Source organism: Petaurus breviceps, unplaced genomic scaffold (genome assembly GCF_028583685.1).
Source record: "Petaurus breviceps papuanus isolate PSGF00001 unplaced genomic scaffold, PetGlider_PUasm1.0 173, whole genome shotgun sequence".
NCBI lineage: Eukaryota > Metazoa > Chordata > Mammalia > Diprotodontia > Petauridae > Petaurus > Petaurus breviceps.
The window spans coordinates 1,646,335-1,657,354 of NW_027185759.1; the positions used below are offsets into that span (position 1 = coordinate 1,646,335).

An 11,020-nucleotide genomic window follows, 5' to 3' on the forward strand; every position below is an offset into this window, starting at 1 on the left:
ACCCATCAGGAGCGGGCATCGACCTGAGGATTCGTCACTGCTGTGCGGACTGTTAGCGACTGGGAATGATCATTGGCACTGAATTCAGTGCCATCGTAAAGGAGAAGCTGAGGAGGCAGGAGAAAAGATCAAGACACTTCTCATTCCTGAAAAGTCCTCAAATGCCCCTCACTGGCCAGACTTACCGAGTGCCAAGGAGAAACATTCGTGAAGACTAGGTGTCTTTTCATGCTTTGTGTTGGCACAGTCTAGCCGACATCTGTTTGACAGTGTAGCCCAGCTTCAGAGCCACAGCAATGCAGGTTTCTGTAGGGCTGTCAGGACTAGACGGTGTATGACAGCTCCAGGAGGTGTGCAAGTCAACAAGCATTACTATGCCATTCAACACTTGAGAAAACTGAGGCTGAGAGAGTCAGTACCTCATCTAGGAGCTAGAAGGGACCTCAGAGATCCTGGGGGCTCACCCAACCCATGGATAGGGGATGGGGAGTCTAAGACACCTTCCTTTGTATACAAAGCACCTGCCTTCCTGCAGTGGAGATGACCCTGCTGTGTCAGTGCTAAGACACAGCAAGCCTGTAAGAGATGTATTGGCCGCTTTTTAAATTGAGTGTGTGCATGGATCAAGCTTTAGAACTTCTGGTCTAGTCTCCTTCTAGGCTACTTCCTACTCTGCTGTTGTGACAGCGGAGGCCCAGGAAGGTTAAGAGACTTGCCTGAGGTCACACCAGAAACAAGTGGCCAGGCCAGGATTCCAACAGGTCTTCCCCTTTCCAAATCCCAGGCCATTGCCATTCACGGTGAGGGGGAAAAGGGTGCTTCCCAAGAAGCAGGGGAAAGAAAGGAATCTTTCACTAGGAGGAAAAGGTAGAGGATGAATCAAGTTAATGGTTAATTTAAGTTATTGTCAAACATCATTTAAAATTTAATGAGTACATTTTAGGTATATGAATATGTGCTTTCAGTTCACTTTAAAGCATGTTTTAAAAGTTTGTAAAATTAATGTAAATGTCTTAGCCTCCAGCTTAAAAAGTATCCACAAAATGAGGCTTTCCTGTTTTTCCCATGACAGAGAATGTACATTTTGACCAGGATTTGTTGGAGAAGATTTCACCTGTGCAGGACTGGGTATTTGTGTTTGCATTGGAACTTTCAAAGTTTACAAATACTTTATGGGAATAGCAAGTCGGTTTTATTTGTTAAACACATCTGCCTTTGAAAACTAAAAGCTGAACTTACTGGTCAGAAAATGTTTCTCTCTTTAACATCTAGTAGGAACTTGAAATCCTTTTCCTCGTTCTCTGCCCTACGTGAGAGATGTAGGGAACTCCTGGTGAGGAGAGGTGCTAGTCATGCAGGTTGGCAGCTGTTCTGAAACTGAGAGCCCTGGAGAGGGAGATGGAATGTCAGGGGGAGCCCCATGCACTCCCCACCACATTGATAGACTGGGCCCCCAGAGCCCTGGAGGGAGAGATGGAATGTCAGAGGAGGAGCCCCACGCACTCCCCACCACATGGAGAGAGCCAGACTTGTTTCCTTCTTTGTCTTTTCATTCCTCAGTGCCTAGCACATAGTAGGCACTTACATTCTTTGTTGATTGATTCCTAAAGAGAGGAAAGCTGGAAGGCCACCTACAGAGACCCTGTATGCATTGCTTTCCTCGTTCTGCTCACTCCATGCTCTATCAGTTCATATTAATCTCTCCATGCTTTTCTAGTCAGCTCTTAACTTAATGGATTTCTTTCCCCTTAAAAGCTCCCCCCTTTTTTTTTCCTTTTTAGAGGGGGGAAGGCAGGGCAATTGGGGTTAGGTGACTTGCCCAAGGGTCACACGACTAGTACGTGTTAAGTGTCTCAGGCTGGATTTGAACTCAGGTCCTCCTGACTCCAGGGCCGGTGCTCTGTTCACTTCCCCACCGAGCCGCCCCAAAAGCCTGTCTTAAAGGAAAGGCAAATTCTGTTTTGATCGTGTGGAAATCAGATGTTTGGAAGTACCTTGTAGGCAATGAGAGATATGAGAGGGTTAGATGTTAGGGGTAGATGCAGTGAGAGTTATGAGAGGTGAAGGGGCTCCCCAATGGATAGACTATAGATAAAACACAAAATAGACTCAAGGAAATGACCGTGAAGAAGGAAGAGCCTCAGAAAAACACAAGGCCCACGAGGCTGTAAAGAACTGCCCTTTAGTCCAGTGGTTGCCACCGGGAAGGAGCCCTGCCTTTGGTTTAATACCCTTCTTCATGGCAGCCTCCAGACAAGTACACGCAGCCCAAGTGTAGGTGAGGGCTGGAGGAATGGGAGAGGTTCTAGCCTGAGGACAGTGGGGGGTCACGGGAGGGTCAGTCTCAGGGGCGTGAACTCCAAGTGTGTGTGGGAGACTTTAACTGCTTGGTCGTTACCTCTTATTAATTAAAGAATACATGTGTCTGCTTTTAAACTTCCAGGTAGAGCCACTTTCCTTCCTGCTAAAAGCCATATGAATGGAATCTGTTTTCATTTCTGTGACTTTTTAGATACTCAGTACTGGAAAGCATTGCTGAGGCCACTGGCCCACCCAGACTTGTCCAGGAATCCCCTTTCTAGCTCATCGGAGGCTTTCTCCTTCAGTCTTTACTTGAAGATCTCCTGTGAAGGCTGCCTCTTCCCCTTTGGCAGAGAGAGAACCATTAGTGAGGAGTTTTCTTTGTCTGAAGTCTACATCTGCCTGTCATGGCCAAGCAGAGCATGGCTGATTGCCTCCTTCCCAGTATTTAAAGATGCCTCTTCAGACCTCCCTAGGTCAGGAGCTCTGAGCCTTTCCCCATCATCTTGGCTGCCCTTGCCTGGGTGCTTTCCTGTTTCCCAGTGGTCTTCTGAAGATGTGACCTCCCCAGGCCAGGGCACAGCGCCCTGGGGAAGACTGTGGCTTCCTTCACTTTCTTGCCTGCTGGGCTCTTAGCTTCTCAAGCTTACCATTCATTCAGTCTCTTTTGCCCCTCTGCCTTTTGGGGAACCTTTTAATCCTCCTTCTCCTCATTTATGCCTATGAGACTCTCTCTGTGAAGTTTTATATGAATAAAGTTGGCTTTTTCTATCCTGTTGGAATGCTTTTTAGACCTTGCCTCTGCATTCTGTGAGTTTCCTTTCTCTCCAGCTGTAGGTTGCCCACAGACTTAATAAGAATGCACTCCCTGGCTTTTTCTAAGCTATTGATGAGAATGCTAAACTAGTCAGGATTCCTGGAGCAGCCCACTGGGGGCTCCCTCCCACTCTGACTCTCAGGATACAGCCTTTCCCATGTTTCTGGACTCCTCTGACTGCATCAGCACCAGAGCGTCATGGCAGCAGCAGAGAATGAGCCCAAAGCAGCCAAGCTCCAAGATTCCCTTTCTCTCTCATGTTCTGGCCATCTCATTTGTCCCTTTTTCTGTACAAGTCTGTGGGCCACCAACCCTGGCTCTCTCCCTGTCTAGGCTCACCTTTTTTTTTTTTTTTAAAGCATTTTCATTTAACGTTTTGAGTTCCAGTTCTATCTCTCCTCTCCTCCCTGAGACAATAAGCTATCAGATAAAGGTTATACCTGTGCAGTAAAGTATTTCCATATTTGTCATTTTGTACAAAGAGACTGAAATAAAAATTAAAAATGAAAGAAAGTGAAAAATAGCTGTTTCAGTCTGTATTCAATCAATATCAGTTCTTTCTCTGGAGGTGGTTAGTCTGCTTCATCATTAGCCCTTTGGGATTATTTTAGATCATTGTCTTGCTGAGAATAGTGAAATGATTTGCAATTCTTCTTTAATGTTACTACGTACAACATTCTTCTGATTCCGTTCACTTCACTAGGCATCTGTTCATGTAACTCTTTCCAGGTTTTTCTGAAGTCATTGTGCTCATTATTACTTATAGCTCATTAATATTCCATTACAGTCATGTGCCACAGCTTTGTTTAGTCATTCCTCAATTGATGGGTATCCCCCATTTTCCAATTCTTCACCACCACAAAACAAGGTGCTATAAATATCTTTGCATAAATAGGTCCTTTTCCCCTTTTTTGGATATCTTTGGGATATGAACCTACCAGTGGAATTCCTGGATTAAAGGGTATGCACGGTTTTATAGCCCTTTGGGCATGGTTTCAAATTGTTCTCCAGGATGGTTGGATCAGTTCACAACTCTACCAACAGTGCATTAGTGTCTGAGTTTTCCCACATCCCCTCCAGCATCCAACATTTTCCTTTTTTGTCATATTAGCCACTCTGATAGTTTTGAGGTGGTACCTCAGAGTTGTTTTAATTTGCATTTCTCTGATTAGTAGTGATTTAGAGCATTTTTTCATATGATTATCAATAGCTTTGAGGCTCATCTTGTACAGAGTTTAGTGTTGTCACCCCTGTACTCCAGGGTCCAACAGCTTTCTTGTCAGTGTCCAGTCTGTAGTTCAAGCCCTACCTGAATGGGTGTCATCTTGTCTTTTGGGTCCCTTCATGTTCTTCTCCTCCAGGGACTTAATGTTTTCACCAATCTATTCTCCTCCGACCCTTAAATATACTTTTATTCTTCAATCAAAGGATGATTTTTTTCTCCCTCTTGTTGAATTCTTCCACAGCCTCTAAAGCCCAGTCTGATTTGTCTCATCTTTTCTGGGAAGCTTGGCACCATCTGGATAGTAAAGATCTGCCTCCTTGGGTCTCATGGAACCCTTTGTGAAACAGTCTCAAACTGCAGATTTTTCAGGTCTGATTTCCCATTGATTCAGAATAATGTGGTGACCTCAGAACCCATTAACTTGAGCGAACTGTGGGACCTGGAGGCTTGGGGAGCTCTGAGTGGAGCATATTCTGCAGGGGCAGGGAGTGGGGAGGAGAGGAAGGGCTTGGTGGTAAAACCTGGAGTGCCAGTTCTCGGGTGGTGGCGAGGCGATGTCAGAGAACAGGACAGGCTGGGGAGGCTTCCCATCAGGTCAGGCAGGCTGGAGTTGAGGTGGGAGTGCTGTAATGCTGTGGAGAGTGCTGGCTTCCGTGTCCCACGGCTGGAATTCCAACCCTTGTTTGGCTTCCTAACTGTGTGTGAGGCTTCTCTGGCCTCCTCTCGGCTCCATGTCTGAGGATCGTTTATTGCCACTATTGGCATCTTACCTGGTGGTGATGAACATGATAGATCCTTGGGGCAGTAGGGATCCACTGGGCTTTGTTGAGCAGGAACATGTGTGACATGGTCAGACTTGGGTTCTACGGACATTATTTCATGACTGAATGGAGGATGGGTTGGAGAGGAGAGGCCAGAGGCAGGCAGAGGCTGCAGTGGGGTATTGCAGTGATCCAGGCTTGAGGTGATGAGGGCCTGGGAGGAGGGGGCAGGGAGGCCCTTTGGGCACGTGGTGTTTCAGGTGTCTGCTGGACATCTAGTTTGAGATGGCTGAAAGGCATTTTCTGTACTGACTCAACCATTCCTAGAAATAATAGAACACAGCAAACATTTATGACTTTTAAAAAATGCCCAATTTTCATTGCTACTTTCTGTTTTAAATCTCCTCCCCTTTGGAAAGTCTCCTTCCTTGCCCCTTTGGCCAGGATGCCATACCTTGAAACAAAAAATGTTTTAAATTCCCCAAGAATTTTAAAAAAGAAAGCATTTTAGCAAAACCAAGCAGCACATCCACAAAACCTGGTGGTATTTTCCGGGTTCATGCACATAGTTCTTTACCTCTGAAAAGAAGGGGCAGAGTCTCATTTAGTAAACAAATCATGTTACAGAAGACTGTGTCAGTGAGAACATTAGGCAAGTTATAGCCCCATGTTCACGGCCCTTACTCTAGGAAAGCCTATCTCCTTCTAACATTTGATATGTATTTAGGGGCATTATCATTTTTTACCTGAAATAATGTACTTTTTCCAATTATCAGACTCTTTTTTCTCCACATGTATCCTTCACTCACCACTCCCCTTAAAAAGAAAAAGATGGGCCTTGTAACAAGTATAGTCAGAGGTAACAAATTCCTGCACCAGCCGTGTCCAAACACGTGTTTCCATCTGCACTCAGAGTCCTGAGCTCTGTGTCTGAACGTGGGTAGCATTCTTCAATAGTCCTCAGGACTCCTGGTAGATTATTTCGGTGATCAGTTTGTAGGGCTTTCGGAATTAACCATTTTTATGATGTTAACATTACAGTATCAGTTCTTCGGGTGCAGTTCTCTAAAATTGTCTCTTCACCTAATTGACTAAGATTCCATTCTATTCAAGAGCCATCGTTTGTCTAGCTCTTTCCCATCTGATGGCCATTCCCTTAGTTTTCAGTTCTTTGCCTCCACAAAAAATATAAAATTTTGAAAAACTCACTATAAATGTTCTTGTTCATCCAGGGTAGGGGTAAGAACCAGTCAGAGGGCCTCACTTGAGGACCTAGAGGGCCATGTATGGCCTTGGAGCTGCAGGTTCCCCACCCCCGATCCAGGGTGTGTGCAGAGTAGTGGTGTTATGTAGTCAGTGGACAGGCACAGGACCCCAAACGGCTTTCTAGAATGGCAAGCCCACTGATTGCATACCAAGGCACCTGTTTTCTGCCTCCTTTCCAGTACTTGCCACTTTTCTTCATGGTCACCTTTGCCACTTTGATTAGACTGGATTTCTTTCATTGGCATTTCTTTAATTATTAGTGATTTATAGCATTTTTCATGTAGCTTGGATTTCTTCCCTTGAGAATTACCTTTGATATATCCTTTGACCATTTATAATTTGGGGCTGGGATCCTATTTTTATAAATTTAAATCAGTTGCTTATGTGTATTGGAACTGAGACCTTATCAGAGAAGCCCGCTACAATGATTTTCCTCCAGTGTTTGAGCTGTTTCGATTGGGTCTGACTTTGTGACCCAATTTGGGGTTTTCTTGCAGAGATATTGGAATGGTTTTCCATTTCCTCCTGCAGCTTATTTTACAGATGAGGAAACTGAGCAAAACAGGGTGAAGTGAATTGCTGAGGGTGACACTGCTAGTGTCCGAAGTCAGATTTGAACTCCAGGCCTGCCTGGAACTCTATCTGCTGTGCCAACCAGCTGTCCAGATAGGGAAACCAGTTAGTGGGGTCCCTTACAATCTTAACTGCATTCAATTTGTTTGTAATTAAAAAAAATTTTTTATGTAATACAAATTGGCTATTTTTTTCTTCTGTAATCTTCTGTATCCCTTCTTTGGTTTTTAACCCTTCCCCATTCCTAGATCTGCAAGTAATTTCTTCCTGTTCTTCTAATTTGTTTATGATGTAGCCTTTTATATGTAGATCTTATATACATTTGGAGCTAATCTTGGTATATAGTGTCAGATGTTTTCTGCCTAATTTTCTGTCCACATAGTAAGGCCTTCCCCTACTAGCTGGCGTGTTTGAGTTTACTGAGCATTAGACGAACAGTAACAACAGTGACCAAGAATATGTAACAACAAGAATTTGTAGAACATTTTAGAGTTTGCCGAGGGCTTTACTTGGGTGCTCAGCACACCCCTGGAAGGTTGGAACTCTTTTTTTTTTTAAGCAATTGGGGTTAAGTAACTTGCTCAAGGTTCCACGGCCAGTTATTTCTGGGTGTGGTGCTAAGTATCAGAGCCTGGATTCGATCCCAGGTCATCCCGACTCTGGGTCCGGTGCTCTCACTCGCTGTGCTACCTGGCCACCCCAGAAGGTAGGAACTCTTGTCATCTCCATTTTACAGTTGAGGAACCAGAGGCAGGCAGAAATGAAGGGTATGAGTCAGGGTCACTTAACTTGTTTCTGAGCCTATATTTGAAGGGGCCTTTCTGACTCCTAAGTCCGACACTTTCTCTGCTGGTCAACCGTCCTCTGCCTAGGCCTCAGTTGCTTGGTCTGTTGTGTCTCTGCTGTGTTCCACTGATTAATTGTGTCTTTGGTTTTTAAACACAATCAGATTGTTTTTTATGATTTCTGCTTTGTAGTAGAATTTGAGGTAAGGTACTGTTAGCCTCCTTCCTTCCCACTTTTTTTTTTTCATTATTTCCCTTTTGTTTCTCCAGATAAATTAAAAAAAATTTTTTTTAGTTCTATAAAATAATCTTTTTGGTAGTTTTATTGGTGTGGTTCTGAATAAGTAAATTGATTTAGGCAGTAATGGCCATTTTTATTATATTGACTAGGTATGCTTTTGAGCAATGGATATTTCCAATTATTTAGGTCTGTATTTCTAGAAAGTATTTAATAGTTATTGTGTGTATCTTGTGTGTAGACTGAATAATTTTATACATAGAATTTCTTTTTCTTCCTTTTCCTCTTGGGTTTTATTGATATTATACCAAAACGTTGATGATTTATGTGGATTTATTTCATGTTCTGCAACTTTGCTGAAGTCATCATTTCAGTTATTTTTTGGGTTGATTCTCTTGGGTGCTTTTGAACAAATACCATATCATCTGTAAAAAGAGGCCATTTTATTTCTTTTTCTCCTGTGCTTGTGTTTTTCTTTTCTTACTTCTGTAAATACTATTTCTAGCACTATGTCAAATTGTGGTGACAGTAGACATTGTTGCTGTGCCTTGGTGCACTAAAGGTTATTACCCCATTATGTAGAATGCTGGCTCTGTGTTTCAGATCTATGCTGTTTATCATGTTAAGGAAAAGTCCTTTCATTTCTATGTTTTATGTCTCTATTGATGTAATCACATGATTTTGGTTCTTGTTATTAATATGACCAAATCTATTTATATTTTCCTAATATTAAGCTGATTCTGAATTCCTGGTAGAAATCCAGACTGGTCATAACATTTCTATCTTTGTGATATGTTGCTGCTGATTTTTTTGAAAAATTTTTAAATAAAATGTTAGCCTTGATATTGATTAGAGATTCTTATCTAACATTTCCTTTTTTTTTTGTTTGTTTTGACTCCCTGTAGATTATCAAGGCCATAATTGTGCCATAGAAGGAATTTTATAGGATCTTTTCTTTGGTTATCTTTGCAAAGAGTGGGTGTAACATTGGACCTAATTGTTTTTTGAATATTTGATATAATTTCCTTGTGAATCCATCTGGTCCTGGGTTTTTTCCCCTTGGGAATTCATTTATAGCTTGTTCAGTTTTGTCCCCCTTGGAATGATTGTTTTGTTTTATATTTCCTTTTCTCTTAATCTGGATAGTTTGTATTTTTATAAATGTTCATCCGTTTCATTTGAGTTTTTTATTAACATTTAGGTGGGGAAAATATTTCCTAATATCCTTGATTTCTTCATTTTTTGTGAATTATACTTTTTCATATTTGCTACTGGTGATTTGGTTTTCTTTTTAATAAAATCAGCTAATGGTTTATTTTCCTTATTTAACTTGCTTTTAGTTTTATCTATTAATTTGGTTTTTTTCTTTCAATTTTGTTGATCTCTTTTGATTTTCAGTATTTCTCTTTTGGTGTTTAATTGGAATTTTAAACATTAATGTTGTTGTTGTTTTAGCTGCATGCCCAAATTCATTCATCTTTTCTTTCTTCTGTTGATGAGATAATTTCCTCTATAGATTGTTTTGTCTACATCCCCCAGAATGTTGGTTTGTTATATCTTTAAAAAAATTATCTGATATTTCTTTTTTTTTTTTTGGAGGGCAGCTGGGGTTAAGTGACTTGCCCAAGGTCACATAGCTAGTTTTTGTGTTAAGTGTCAGGCCACATCTGAACCCAGGTCCTCCTGACTCCAGGGCCAGTGCTCTACTCACTGTGCCACCTAGCCACCCCTAATTATCTGATATTTCTGTGATTTGTTCTTTGATCAACCAATTCTTTAGGATTAGAAGTTATTTGATATGTAGTTAATTTTTAGCCTTTTTCTTCACTGATCCTTTATTGTATATGCATTTTATTTAGTAAAGCATATGCTTTAATTTTATTGGTTTTCTTCATTTGTTTGTGAGAATTTTTTTTGTAAAGGTGTCATGCATAGCTGAGAAGTATGTATCCTTCCTATACCATTCAATAATTCCCAAAATACCATATTTTAACTTTTCTAAAATTCTGTTCATAGCCTTCCCTTCCTTCTTGTTTATTCTTTTGGTTAGTTTTTTTTTCTAGTTCTGAAAGGTGGTAACTTGAGGCCCCTTTACTAGCCTAGTTTTACTGTCTCCCTGTAACTAGGCTCTTCCTTCTAAGCATTTAGATACTTTGTCATTTGATGCATATATGGTAAATATTGAAATGAATTCATTGTTTATGGTACCTTTCAGCTATATGTAGTTTCTCTGTTTATCATTTTTAATGAAGTGCATTTTTGCGATTGTCTGAGATCATGATCACTACCCCGACTTTCTTGAGTTCAGTTGGGGCATACAATTTCAATCCTGATCTTCTCTCTATGTAAGTCTTTATCTTTAACTGAACTGCTTATGAAGAACATATCCTTGTTATAGTCTTTTCTGTCTTATGGATGAGCTCTTCCCCATTCATAGTAATGATTGTTGATTGTGTATTTCCCTCCATCCTGTTGGATTTGAACTCAGGCTCCTCGAGTTTTTCCAGGTTTTTTTTTTTTTTTAAGCAATTGGGGTTAAGTAACTGTGATAGTAATGGAATATAAAGATTCCCCAGTATTGGCTAGGTTTTCAAATTGATTGTGTTAAAACCCAGAGCTTGTTAATCCCACCTGTGGGATGGGCTTGTTGATGTGAAAAGAAAGTCCTGAACTGGGAGGAGCTGGTGACGTAGATTTGGAGACACAAGAAAGAGGCGGAAGATCTTTTTGGAAGCAGCACCTCCTGGAGGCAGAGAGAAAGACTGAGAGAATTGCTGGGGGCCACTTTGAATTGCCCTGGACTTTTGAGACCTGCCCCCTGAGCTGCCAAGGACTGAGGAGACATGGCTGTTTTGCTGGTACTTTGTCTGTCTGTTTTGATGTTGTTTTGCCAGATTTGTCCACTGGTGAAAGACAGTCCTATTGTTGAAGAAGTCCTGGAACCTGGCTTTTGGTTAAGAAGCCCTGAGACTGTCCTGCAGACAGAGAGTGGATACTGTCCACTGGCGAAGGACAGTGCTGTTGTTGCAGGGGTCTGGAGACTGTCCTGCAGAC

The 11,020-nt window shown here is 41.7% G+C and overlaps 1 protein-coding gene across 1 annotated transcript in view; it reads left to right on the forward strand.

The window, feature by feature from the left end:
* The window catches only part of ACAP2 (ArfGAP with coiled-coil, ankyrin repeat and PH domains 2), a 141,796-nt gene that overhangs the window by 1,161 nt on the left and 129,615 nt on the right, over window positions 1-11,020 (forward strand). The window lies entirely within an intron of this gene.